The sequence below is a fragment of the Adiantum capillus-veneris genome, chromosome 8 (assembly GCF_014529385.1).
Source record: "Adiantum capillus-veneris isolate H3 chromosome 8, ASM1452938v2, whole genome shotgun sequence".
NCBI classification, from domain to species: Eukaryota; Viridiplantae; Streptophyta; class Polypodiopsida; order Polypodiales; family Pteridaceae; genus Adiantum; species Adiantum capillus-veneris.
The window spans coordinates 145,006,354-145,018,081 of NC_140938.1; the positions used below are offsets into that span (position 1 = coordinate 145,006,354).

General features: G+C 48.4%; 1 pseudogene; it reads left to right on the forward strand.

The window, feature by feature from the left end:
- The first annotated feature begins 9,580 nt into the window (after positions 1-9,580).
- Positions 9,581-10,961, forward strand: LOC147453116 (uncharacterized; annotated as a pseudogene).
- The last annotated feature ends 767 nt before the right edge of the window (positions 10,962-11,728 follow it).

Genomic DNA, 11,728 nt, shown 5'->3' on the forward strand with positions numbered 1-11,728 from the left:
GTGAAGATCCATCTGGTCGAAAGTTGCCAAGGTCCTCCTGACTGAGGCACCTTGGCACGAAGCCTCTGCACCAAGAACTCCTTCCAGGGCTCGTCGCCTGGAAGAAGTCCTCTGACGACAAACTTCCCAAGAAGGGCTCTGCTGTGCTGTGCTGCATCAATGATCCCAAGCCCTCCCTGAGAGCAAGGGAGTGTGATGACCGACCAAGACACCTTGGCTCGGGCAATCTGAGTGTCGCATCCTGACCAAAGGAAGTTCTTGATCAGCCTCTCTACCTGGCTGATACAAGAACTCGAGAAGATCCAGCAAGAAGTGATGTACCACATAGTTGCCAACAACACCTCGTTGGCAAATACTACTCTACCAGCCAGCGAAAGTCGTGCAGAGCTCCAATGTAACAGCTTTCTCCTGATGGACAGGAGAAGCGGAGCAAGCTGCTTCTCGGGGGACAAATCCAAACCAACCTGACAACCCAAGTATCGAACTGCAATCCCTGGAGGAATCCACCTGAAACCCTCTCCTGGCATCCACTCTAGCACAGGAGCACTGCCAACGGAGAAAGCCACTGCCTTTCTCCAGTTGATCAGTGCGCCCGATGCACAGTAGAAGGTCTCCAGAGCCTGCCCACACCTGTGTAGATTGGCCTCCTGGCCCTCTAAGTACAAGGCTGAATCGTCGGCAAACTCAGCATCCAGAAGCTCATCTCCCCGTACAGGGAGTGCTAAGCCCCTCAAACCAACCTGCTGGTGACACCAAAAATCTGCTCATCGCCTCTGCATAGAACAGAAAGAGAAAGGGGGCAAGAGGACAACCCTGTCTGACCGATCGTGTGAGCATGAAGCGCTCACCTCTACCTCCTGCCAAAAGCACCTGACTGTGAGCCTGTCTGTACAAATCTGACACCCCTCTGATCCAAGCATCTGAAAAGCCCATTCTGCGAAGCGTGCCCTCTAGAAAGTCCCAGTCAACTCTATTGTATGCCTTCTCAAAATCGAGAAGAAGAATCCCAAGGTCCTCCCCACGAAGACGTGCCAGGGCAGAAGCCTCCCAGAAAGTGAAGATGTTGTCAAGGATACTACGTTCCGTGACAAAACCTGTCTGAGTCCCATGAATAAGGCTCTCCAAAAGTGGCTGAATCCTCAAACTCAGAGCCTTGGCAAGAATTTTGTAGGCTGAGTTGAGGATGGTGATAGGGCGCCACTGTCGAATCTCATCCAAGGAGCCACCCTCCTTTGGAATGAGGTAAATCAGGCCCTCACTCATGCTATCCGGCATCACTCCTGTGTGCAGAATATACTGAAAGGCACTACAAAGATCTGGGCCAAGCAAGTCCCAGTACTCCAAGAAGAAGCTGGGAGTCAGCCCATCCTCACCGGCACAGCTACCACAAGGAAGGGCCCTAAGAGCCGTGTGCAGCTCCTCAAGCTGAAGAGGTATCTCTAGCCTCTGGCGCATCTCCTCACTCACAAGACAAGGCATCTGCGCCCAAACCTGCTCCCTACATGCATCCTGTCTCTCTGACTGAGGCTCAGCCGACAGTAGCTCATGGTAAAAGTCAGTAGCAACTGCACGCATATCCTCAGGATCACAAACAACTGACCCATCGGGTCTCCTTAGTTGTTTGACCTTGGCATGCGAGTGTCGAGGTCCCACTGTCTCAAAAAAAGCACCTGTCACTCTGTCACCTACCTGAGTCCACTGAGATGCCTGTCGGTGAAAGGCAAACTCATGGAGCCTCTCCTCTGTGCAAGCAAGCTCCTGTCGAGCCTGCTGTAGCTGCTCCTCCAACCATGGACTATCTGGATGCTGCTCCTGCATTCTCTGTAGTGAAGCAATGCCTCGTCTAAGACGCTGCTCCTCCTCTCTCGCTGCAACCCGTCGAGCCAAAGACTCCTGGAGAAAGAAGTGGCTAAGTTGAGCTAGGCCTGAGGACACTCTGTCTGCCGGTAGAGCCTGGCTGTCCATGCCCTCTGTCCAAAGAGCCTCGACCCTCTCTCTGAGTGCTGAGTCCAGCAAGACCCGCTCTGGGATGCGAAGCATCGTGCTCCCACTCCTTTGCCTCTCTGCCACTGTGAGGATCACTGGTGCATGGTTCGAGAAGGATGTCCCTGCCAGGATGCCCACTGATCCCCGCATGTCACTGAAGTGGTCACTAGTGTAGAAGCGATCTATCCGCGATAGATTCACTCCTCCCACTCTGTGGTCCGATCTAGAGAAGGCAAGACTCTCTGAAGGCCTCACAAAGCCTGAATGCTGCCATGTATCTGAGACCCTCAAAGTCATACACAACCTCTCCCAAGCTGCTAACTTGACTCCATGCACAGTAGCATGGCTGCCTCTGATCCTGTCAGAGGGGTCCTCCAACATGTTGAAGTCCCCTCCTACACACCAATGGTCAACCTGTGGCAGAGACTCAACAATCTGTGACCAAAACTCTGCATGAGCACTCGCCACATTGGGCGCATAAATGTTCAGGAAGACCACAAGGTCACCCTGAACCTGCAGAGTGATCCATTGAGCCCTGCCTGGCACAATAATCCCTCTGCCCACAATGGCCTGCTGTAGTGAGTCTGCAATAGTCATATATACCCCACCCTGGATGCCTCCAGGTCCAAAAGCAGCTGACCAAAAGGTATCATAACGTCCATGCAAAATCTGACCACATCGCGGAATGCGGCTCTCAGACAAATGGTACTCCTGAAGCATAAGGAGATCAATCTCTCCTCCCACAAGGAAACGCTGCAGCTCCTGACGCAATCGGCCCCGCTGTCACTGAAAATGGGGCCCACCTAATCCCTGCACATTCCACGAGACGATCCTCATGGGGAGCGAGAGAGAACAGATGCTGCCGCAGCAGCAAGACGGGCTATCTTCGAGGCAGGCTTGGATGGGGAGTAATCCGCATCCGAGCGTCCTCTAGATAGGCGAGCCTGTAGTGAGTGTCTGGCCCAAGCCCAAGCAGAGCGAGCCATGCGTAAAGCAACCTCCTCTGTCCAGGAGTCCTCATGTATGTATACATAGAAAGGCAAACACTGCATACCAGCAAAAAAGTATACCACAATATGCCTACATCCTGCTGAGTCTAGGGGTGTCACCGTAAACTTGGCCAGTGGCCACAAAGTCTGCAGCAAATCTGTAACTCCAAGTTCTCCCATGTGGTGAGAGAACTCGAGAACCTGTGTATGCAACCATACCTCCACTGAGTCGAGGGACCACTCTGTCTCGATCCTACCACAGATGGGAAAGGAGAAACCAACTGCCGAGTCCAAGGCCTCTGTCCCCCTAGCGGCATGGAACAGAGCGTGGACCCTGAAGCAGGCTGCCTCGTGGTTTGCTGCGGAATCGCCGAGAAAGCGAGTCAATCCGTAATCGAAGAAATCCCAACGGCGTCGGAGGTCAATGCTCGTCAGACCACGAGGGATAGCTGCAAGGGAAGATGTCTGAATCTGCAGAGAGGGCCGCAAGAAGGGCTGACCCTCTCTCGCTAGGCGACTCGTGGCAAAAGCACTACCAAGAGATCTCCTAGCCGCCGGCGAGGGACCAGTCTCCTGGGTCGACTGAGGTACGGGAGCAGGAGGAGGGGGAGCAGGAGCACGGGGGGGGGGGGGCGAAGGAGAAGAGAAGCGGGGTGGGGTGACAAAGACAGAGGGGCGAGGTGGGGAGTGGGCGGGAGCAGAGGGCAGAGGAGGGGATGAGGAGGAAGAGGGGAGATCTAGAGGTGGGAAGGCTGGCGTAGGTGAAGCGGAGGTGGAGGCTGGCGCTGGAGCCCCAGGCTCGGAGGGTGGCTCAGAATCTATGCACTGTGTCGCAGGCTAAGGCTGCGGCCCAGCCTTGGCAGGCTAGGGCTGAGGCTGAGGTGTAGGTCTTGGCCTCCTCCGTGGACAGGCCTTCGCTAGGTGGCCCATCTGTCTGCAAATGAAGCACTAGTTCGGGAGACCCGAGTACTCCACACTCTGTCGAAACCAACCCCCACTCACCCGAGGCAAGAGGATGACCTTTCGGAGTGTGTGGGTATCTCTGACCAAAACTCAAACTGAAGGGATGCTAGCCGCCTTGGCAGCTACTGATGCTGCCGTACGAGGTGTCTCCAGAACAGTCCCGATGGCGGAGCCAATCCTGGAGAGAAGTGGAAGCTACTCCCTCCGTAAACCCGGAAAGCAGACTGAGATGGGCATGTCTGCCTCCTCTACTAGCACATCCGAAGTCGGGTCAAAACCATGTCGCCACTGTCAAAAGTGGGCGCGTGATGCTCGGATAGCCAATGGACTCATAGCTATGACCTTGGAGGCCATCTCAGAAGTCTCGAACTCGATCTGGTAGTACCCCCGTCCGAGGATCTGAACATCCAAAATCTTGCCCACCTCTGCGAGAAGGCGGGTTTGGAGAAGGTCTCGCAGCTCTCCTCTGCTAGGACGGGTGCCGAGAACCTTGCAGATGACAGAAGTCGCCTGCAAGCGCTCTACCTCTGCGGCAAGGCTCGCTTGCTCTGTCGGCGAAAGAGCAAGTCGAATGGTGGGCTCAGCGGGGTCGGGCGAGGGGCTTCAGGCGAGTCCCTTTGTGGCGGAGCTGGAGCCTCCATCTGTGTCTACTGCTGAGTCGAAGAGGCGGACGGAGAAGAACAATCTGCAACCGAGGACGCCAAACACTTGTCCGAAGAACAAATATTGCAGAGCCAGACGCAAAGAAACCTTCGGGGATAATGTGGACAAAGGGGAGGGGGGGGCTAGGGGGGGCTAGGGGGCAGCTAGGGGGGAGGGGAGCGGGCAGCAGGGGGCGGGCAGGGCTGGGAGGGGGAGACAGGGCAAGGTGGGAGGGGGTGGGGGATGCAGCGCGAGGGGGAGGGGGGGGGGGGGGGGGGGTAGCGCGAGGGGGGCTGATGGCAGCGCGAGGACGAGAGAGAGAAGGGGGGTGAGGGGAGGCGATGGCGCAAGAGGGGAGGGAGCGTGGAGTAGCAGCGAGCCCTTTTTCTATTCGTTGGGGCAGAGTTATGTCTGCAATTAGAGATAGACGATGATACAGTGCAAGATCTTATTGATGATGCCTCACTAGTTGAGGCCTGTAAGTGTTTGTGTGAAGACATTGATTTAAAATTAAGCTCTTTCTTAATTTATCTCTTACTTCATTGTAGTTTTTCTTGGCTCCTCTCTATTTACCGCTTGCTGGACTAGTTCGCACGTTGGTATACTTTAGGTTTTTACTAAGCCTTTTTATGATAATAAAACGATTCCTTTTCCAGCATCTTACTCCTTTCCATTGCCTTACCTTTCCCATTTCCCATGCGAGCTACTTTTGAGTTGTCATCCTCTCTCATGTTTTCTCTCACCCTCCTATCACCTTTGTCCTGTGCCTATGTTGGCAGCTTGGTATCCCTATGTTGCACCGATATACTTTCTGAATGAGCCCTTGATCGACAGATTTCTCCCACAATTATAGCCTGTAGTGGTTTTCACAAATACTACTACTGTCGTTCATGATTACCTCCTCCCTGGTTCCATGCCCTTCACACCAGCCCTTCAAGCAAGCTGTCGGATAGCTATGACCTAAACACCTCACTCGGGATCCTTGCCAATGGGCTGGTTACCATTCATGCTCATCCTCCACACCAGATTCAACTCACTTGTGGTGCGGATCAACCCCTTCTAACCCTCAATGTTTCCACTCGTGTTACTGCCTTTGTTGGCAAACCCCTTCCTCAAGCAGTGATTTATTAAGAGTCGTCTGCCATACCTGCATCCTTGGAGGATTTGCCAATCTTCAACCATTAATATAGCGGCTCTCTCAACTTCGCATGCTGAATCTACTGTGTTGAGTACAAACATAGATTTACAGGGATTTAACCTTTATTACAACAAAGGTTTCTCACTACTCCTTGCAACTTGCACATAGCCCTTGGCAATGAATTGTCTATGTTACATGCCTTGCGCATGCATACTACCTAGGACCTAGGTGTTTGCTCTCCTATGTCAATCACTACTGGTTGCAGTTTTCAGCCTGCTATTCTTTAGAACAGGCCTTTTGTCCAAGCCTTCTTATCCCTATTTTTCCACCAATTAGACTTGCATTGGCCCATAGCATGCCAAATGCAAGATTAAGAAGATTGCATACCCTACCCGAGTGCAAAAGAGAGCCTTACAAAGGCTCAAGCGGTAGCATCTACTCTTTTTGAAGGCTGATTTATCCTATTCATGTAACCACAAGCACCATCATTGGCCCATGTGGCTTGTAATCACTTCAACCGTATTGATGAGTTGTAGCTCTTTTTCAAGGACACACTGCCACCCTCTGCACCACCAAGGTTTGCCCCTTAACCTCAACAAGCTCTTGTTTCAGATGTCTACCAAGCTTGCCTCAATTTCCTGCACCCATAATCAGTACTACTAGAGAATACAAGCAAGTAGCGAAAACCCCATGGGCAACTACTTGCCCTTCCTTAAGGAAACACACTTTGGGTAGCTACTTGCCCTTCTTTAGGGACCTATGATAGCTAATTTACTAGATTGCAGATCCAAAGCTTATAACCTCACCCTTGTTCTGTTAGATTGGCCCATGCCCCCCACAAACTTATAGTGTCACCCTTGTTCTGTTAGACTGCCCCATTTGCAAGGCTGGATCAAATGCCCCTTATTCTCAACAAGCTCTTGTTTCTGATCAAATGCCCCTTAGCCTCAACAAGCTCTTGTTTCGGATCAAATGCCCCTTAACCTCAGCAAGCTCTTGTTTCAGATCTCTACCAAGCTCGCCTCAATTACATGCACCCATAATCAGTACTGCCAGAGAATACAAGCAAGAAGCTAAAATCCCATGGGCAACTACTTGCTCTTCCTTAAGGAAACACACTTTGGGTAGCTACTTGCCCTTCTTCAAGGACCTACCATAGCTACTTTATTGGATTGCAGATTCAGAGCTTATAACCTCACCCTTGTTCTGTTAGACTACCCCATGCCCCCCACAAGCTCTGAAAGGCCTTGTGCTTGTTGGGGTATCTCCATCCACCCTTCCAACTCATGCAAGATTGAGTCACTTCTCCCCCTTCATTCAAAGTAGGGGTAGGTTATAAAGTTCTCCTCATCATTTTGCTACCCTCAAATGATCAATGTATGTGGACCCTTCATAGAGTGTCGGAACATAGCATCACTTCGTTTGATTTATCCTCTCCCTATCACATTGACAAAACCCTCAATCTTGATTTATGTAGTTCCTACCTTGCACTTATTCGGTTATCAATCTATTCATAAACTCTTTCCCAAACCTCAAATCCTTATAATCCCTTTGGAAACCTTCTAGCTTATATCCCACATCCTTTCCTATTTTTACCATGCACAACCAACCTCTATAAACCTTCAAAAATCCTGGCCATACCATAATCTGTATCTCTGGTTTATACTAAACAAATCCTCAATCCCTTCTTAGTAACCTCAAGAAATTACCTAGCCTTACTTCTTGAAACTCACTTTAACTAATAGCCTTAACCTTTCATTCAAACTGCTACTTATCCAGTAACCAAGAAAGTTGGAAACCATTTCTACCCTAGAGGAAAAACTAAGCTTCTCATTGGTAACACAAATCCCAATTCTAGGGATCTTAATGCCCCACTATATTTCACCTCCAATACCACCTATTTTATTACCCTAGTATAACCTTGTTACCCAACCAAATTGCAACAAAATTTTGGCAAGCTCTTGATTGAACCCACGTCCACTTCATTGTTTTTTTTTTACATCAATCCTTACGAAAATCATTGCAAAGTTGAATGGACCCTTATCACTTAACCCCACCTCCAACAAAGCCTTGTTTTAACCGAAATCCTTTCTTTACTCTAGATTTAGCCCTTACCCTTGGCAACCTTGGACTAACCTAAACCTTAATTCACAAAAGTTCTCTATAAATATTCTCTATCCTAGAGGAAATCCTAACACTACTTTTTATTCCCTTCAAAACCAAAATCTTATAGTATAGACCCAAATGCTATATGTATCAGGCTCGTCACTATATTTTAATTATTACAAAATCTTTCCTTTAATCTTCAACAACCCCTCGGATATAGGTGGCCTTGACCTAGCTAAACCTCTACTTGTACCCCTTGACTTCTATCCCACAATATACATTTTTCCCCCCCTCCTCGTCCCTCTCCGAGTGCCTCAATAGTATCCTTGTAAGAGTTGTTAAAAGGCTTTTTGATGTGCTACAACCACCTATGCTCTGCTTTGGACTCTCCTTTTTTGACATAAATCACATCTTCCAAGTTACTTCATCATTCAAAAAAGTTGACATACCTCACATATCTCTTTTTGTGCAAGTCCCAATTCTAGTACTTTTCAATCCTATCAAGAGTACAAGAAAATAGCTCAAGCTTGTCAACATTCAATGAGCCTTGTTTTCTCTTTACACTCTTGGGAAGAGTCAAATATGTACTTGTCCAAACTCCTGTCTAAGCTCAAACTCCAACATTTTTAAAACTCCATGAAAACTCAACTCAACTTTCCTAACCGGAGCTACCCCCCTCACCCTTTATAAGCACTACACAAAGAGATTGTAACTTGCCGTGATGAGACCCTTTTGAGGTCAAAACGCGTTGGCACCCTCTCCCCCACTACCCCCAAACACAATCTCTTGCTTCATTGTATTTTTGCTTGGCTCCTCTCTATTTACCCCTTGCTGGACTAGTTCGCACGTTGGTATACTTTATGTTCTTTCTAGAGCGGTTCATGAAAACACTTAAGGGTTTTGTTCGCCAAAAAGCGCGTCTAGAGGGGATCATGGCAGAAGGATGGATGGTGCAAGGATCTCTTGTCTTGACGATCGAATTTCTATCCGTTTCTGACCCAAAAATGCCTAGACGATCGAATTTCTATCCATTTCTGACCCCTTGCCCCTGCGGCTCGTCTCCCACCAATCTTGCATCATACATACATGGCACTGTGGTCGCATGGAAAGAATTTCAGAACACAACGAATTGATAGCAAAAGAAACACGTTTGACAGTGGGGTAATGGTTAGTTTCATGCAAAAGAGAAGGGCCAGTGCTAGAGACACAAATGAGAGCACTAGCAACCTGGATTACAGTGGTCTAGTGTCAGATATCTTGAAAGTCAGCTTCAGACGGCTTGAGATGTTTTCGTTGGATGTGAAGTGTTTCAATGTGATTACTTCTAGTCGCAATGCATCAATACACTAAGATGGAAACAAACTTGTGCAGATAGATTCTACAAAGGTTTGGATAGATGCGAGCGACACGTTTGCTCTCCCCGAGCATTGCGAGCAAGTGGTCTTTGTACCGGACCCTCGAGAGCAACAATGGTGGTTTGTGGTTCAGGTTGCTCCAAGAAATAAACAAGTATTTGAAGGGCAAGATCTCCTGGAGGAAACTTGGCCAAACGACGCAGATATTACTAGGACATTAGATGAGATGGACGAAGGTATGGCAGAGGAAGCTGACAGATATGCGAGGGACGATGCAGACGATGCAGATATTACACTTGTAGATGAAGATGCAATGGATGAATAAAATCTTCCAGAACGAGTTGGGGCAGAGTTATGTCTGCAATTAGAGATAGATGATGATACGGTGCAAGATCTTATCGATGATGCCTCACTAGTCAAGGCCTGTAAGTGTTTGTGTGAAGAAGTTGGTTTAAAATTAAGCTCTTTCTTAATTTAAACAAAGGTGTTCTGACGCTTTCTTTTAATTTCTTTGTGCAGGACTTTAGTATGGCAGACCAGTATCCAGATCCCGCTTCTATGAGTGCGGATGCATTTATGGGCTTCATCACACGGATGACGCCTAGTCAGATGGCATATGCGTCTCAGTATTGGGTAGCAAGAGGCACAGGTACCACACCTTCGGGCTTCACACCCGAGGGTCCAGCACCTATGGGGGGTACACCTATGGAGGGGACGCCTATGGGTACGACTCCTGTGAGTTCTCCCATCACGGACGCTTCAACACCTAGGGGTACGACAGAGGCGGGTACATCATCATCCTTGCAGCACATGCGCACTCGTCGATCTTAGCGATCGTCAGGTGGAGGTGGTGGTTGCTGTGGAGGAGGGTCCAGAGATGCTTCGACCTCTCCTTGTTCACAACCCCCGTCCTACCCAGGCACACCTCTCCACACACCTCTTAGCACACCACGGACACCTTGGGGGGCACACGATCCTAGTGCCTCCAAGGTCTATATTGTACGGACAGATGGTTCTGTTGACAAGGATAGAGTCGAGACTAAGATGAGACAGCGGGTTTGCCAGCTCGTGGAGCTGCAGTTTTCGACCAACATTATGACGCCTTGGCCTGATCAAGATCGCAACATTATCAATTATATAGTGGAGACCATCATGAGAGAGTATAAGCCTACTCCGGGTTCAGAGGAGCTTCCGAGTAGGTGGATCAAGGGTGTTGCACGGGACACCGTGGAACATCGTCGAGATACAGCTCGTTGGGCTTTCAGGACCGGCTTGTTGAAGCCTTCGGGCATCTCACACAAGACTTGATAGTAGATCAGGGAGGATGAGCAGAGAGCGGCGGACACGCGGTTCAGACTGCAGCGTCAGGCCGCAGAGATACTACAAATGACTAGGGACACATCTCATCTTGGCAGCGGAGGCTTCGACACCTTTTGCTATGAGTTTGTGAGTTTCCAATCTAATCCTAGCTATGGCGTTTTTTTAAAAATAGGATGAATCATGTATTCTTAATTACTTTGGTTTTTGTATAAACGCAGAATCTTGCAATGCGTCGAGCCCCAACATGCCAGGAAGAGACAAATGGATATGGGAGAGGCATTTATGAAGTATTAAATGATCTTGCTACCGGCGCAAGAGAGCCTGTATATTGGGAGGCCTTAGAGTCTTGCTGATTGATTGAGGTGGAACGTTAATATGTGTGAGTTGATTTAATTAATTAAGTATATGTGAAGTAATATCAATACTAATTTTGTGACTTGTCCTTTTATGTGCAGGTTGTGACGCGGAGTCATCAATGGATTTCTATATATGTTTTGTGAGACACGGACACATCTCTGTGACTCTTTTTTGTATAGACATGGTTATGGTTATTGTTTTGTTTATGGTTATGGTTAAAATTATGGTTTTGATCAATATGGTTATGGTTATGGTTTTGCACAAAGTTCGTTATATATGAAGTTCGTTATGGTTATCATTTTAATTTGGTTATGGTTTTGCACAAAGTTCGTTTCATTTCTTTCATTTGCCTTAAATCTCATGTGAGATCCTACATGGATATCATGTAGGAGGCGTATACATATGGTTTTTTAAAAAAAGTTTATGTTAAAACGAAGGGAACTCTGCCGAAATTTTTGCGGGAGCACGGTTGATTTTGGTGCTACTCGCTTTCTTGGGCAGAGGACAGGGAGTCTGGCTACCTGTCCTTTGCCCAAGATTTTTTTTTTTTAATATGATCGTCGAAATATGCGTTGATAGGGACGTCAAAATACGCGTCAAAAACAATGCCTTTCGACACAGATATCGACGCATATTTCAACGGTTTCACAGGGACGAATATTTTGACGCATGCTTTAACGTATAGCGTCGAAATCTGCGTCTAAGTCACCTTTTTTTGTTGTAGTGTACAAAAGCTTCATTCACTTGGGATTCAATTGAGGCATCATGTAGCAAGTGTAATGTGTCCCATGTTCCAAACCACTTCTTTATGCCTTGCATCCATTCTGTGCTCAAGATCTTGCTTTTGTGCATATTTTGAAGTTCTTTTCTTG